The sequence below is a fragment of the Nematolebias whitei genome, chromosome 13, assembly GCF_014905685.2.
Source record: "Nematolebias whitei isolate Nwh7 chromosome 13, NemWhi1, whole genome shotgun sequence".
Taxonomy (NCBI): Eukaryota; Metazoa; Chordata; class Actinopteri; order Cyprinodontiformes; family Rivulidae; genus Nematolebias; species Nematolebias whitei.
The window spans coordinates 43,282,574-43,284,970 of record NC_056510.1 but is presented as its reverse complement, the minus strand read 5'-3'; the positions used below and the strand labels follow the sequence as shown (position 1 = coordinate 43,284,970).

Here is a 2,397-nt window from a genome sequence, read left to right as displayed (position 1 = left end):
TGATGTTCAATGTTTTATGTTATGAGTGCTTAGTGTATATTTAGTTGATGTTTTTCTTAGTTCATATCTTAGATGTTATTACTGTTTTTCTTAGACATTTTATTGTTGGATGTAACTGGGACCCTGCGTACATAATTTCGCTCCACCACATGTACCACATGAGGTGCGAATGACAATAAAGAAACTCTGACTCTGACTCTGACTCTCTCTGACTTCTGGGATGTGAACTGATGTCTTTTGGGTAATGTAGTTCTTTAGACTGGCAAAACAATGTACAGTGCCTTGCGAAAGTATTCGACCCCCTTGAACTTTTCAACCTTTTGCCACATTTCAGGCTTCAAACATGAAGATATTAAACTTCTTGTCATTGCCCAATCTGTTACGGAACCCAATCCATAGTGTAGCTCATTTGCACATGTGCTAAAAGGAACACTTCTGGGTCACACAGATTGCTGTTGAATATGCTAGATTAAGGAAAATGCACTAGTATAATTCTGTTTATGAATAAAAACTGTCTTAATTTTCTTATGTATGTGTTCTATCTCCGCTGATTTTCATGTTGCTTATTTATGCCATTTGTATTTCCGTAAAAATCATTGGCATAATCACGTCATAGTTAAAATCATATGCAGCGTCACCATTGAGCGGCGCTGTTTCACCATGGAAACAATTCATTTGGTATCTTGCAGGGTTTTTCTCATTCATCCCAGGCTGGGGGTCAGGTCTAATGTGTTGCATATCATCTTAACCAATGATTTGTAACGGAAATACAAGTGGCGTACATGAAGATCAATGGAGATAGAGCATGTACATTTCTAAGTAAATTAAGACAGTTTTTATTCATAAACAACGGCAATCTGTGCCACCCGGAAGTACACTACGGATCATGCTTCCGTAACAGACAGGGGAATGACACTTCTGACATTGTGTTGCAAAACTTTCCCTCCATTTGCAGCAAGCAGCGGATGGAACCAGAGTTGACTTCTGGGACGTGAACTGATGTCTTTTGGGTAATGTAGTTCTTTAGACTGGCAAAACAATGTACAGTGCCTTGCGAAAGTGTTCAACCCCCTTGAACTTTTCAACCTTTTGCCACATTTCAGGCTTCAAACATAAGGATATTCAATTTAATTTTTTTGTGAAGAATCAACAACAAGTGGGACACAATTATGTCAAACTTTTTTAACAAATAAAAAACTGAAAAGTGGAGCGTGCAATATTATTGGGCCCCCTTGCGTTAATACTTTGTAGCGCCGCCTTTTGCTGCAGTTCCAGCTGCAAGTCTCTTGGGGTTTGTCTCTATCAGTTTTGCACATGGAGACACTGAAATTCTGCTCATTCTTCCTGCAAAACAGCTGGAGCTCAGTGAGGTTGGATGGAGAGCATTTGTGAACAGCAGTCTTCAGCTCTTTCCACAGATTCTGGATTGGATTCAGGTCTGGACTTTGACTTGGCCATTCCAACACCTGGATATGTTTATTTGTGAACCATTCCATTGTAGATGTGTCTTTATGTTTTGGATCATTGTCTTGTTGGAAGATAAATCTCCGTCCCAGTCTCAGGTCTCTTGCAGACTCAAACAGGTTTTCTTCCAGAATGGTCCTGTATTTGGCCCCATCCATCTTCCCATCAATTCTGACCATCTTCCCTGTCCCTGCTGATGAAAAGCAGGCCCAAACCATGATGCTGCCACCACCATGTTTGACAGTGGGGATGGTGTGTTCAGGGTGATGAGCTGTGTTGCTTTTACTCCAAACATATCGTTTTGCATTGTGGCCAAACAGTTGGATTTTGGTTTCATGTGACCAGAGCACCTTCTTCCACATGTTTGGTGTCTCCCAGGTGTCAAACTTTAAACAACACTTTTTATGGATATCTTTGAGAAATGGCTTTCTTCTTGCCACTCTTCCATAAAGGCCAGATTTGTGCAGTGTACGACTGATTGTTGTCCTATGGACAGACTCTCCCACCTCAGCTTAGATCTCTGCAGTTCATCCAGAGTGATCATGGGTCTCTTGGCTGCATCTCTGATCAGTCTTCTCCTTGTTCCAGATGAAAGTTTAGAGGGACGGCCGGGTCTTGGTAGATTTGCAGTGGTCTCATACTCCTTCCATTTCAATATGATTGCTTGCACAGTGCTCCTTGGGATGTTTAAAGCTTGGAAAATCTTTTTGTATCCAAATCCGGCTTAAACTTCTCCACAACAGCATCTCGGACCTGCCTGGTGTGTTCCTTGGTCTTCATGATGTTCTCTGCGCTTTGAACAGAACCCTGAGACTATCACAGAGCAGGTGCATTTATACAGAGACTTGATGACACACAGGTGGATTCTATTTATCATCATCAGTCATTTGGGACAACATTGGATCATTCATAGATCCTCACTGAACTTCTGGA

At 41.4% G+C, this 2,397-nt stretch overlaps 1 protein-coding gene across 1 annotated transcript in view; it reads right to left on the bottom strand.

Annotated features, from left to right (window-relative positions):
* LOC119419417 (olfactory receptor 6N2-like) overlaps positions 1-2,397 on the bottom strand; it is a 13,617-nt gene that overhangs the window by 10,902 nt on the left and 318 nt on the right. The window lies entirely within an intron of this gene.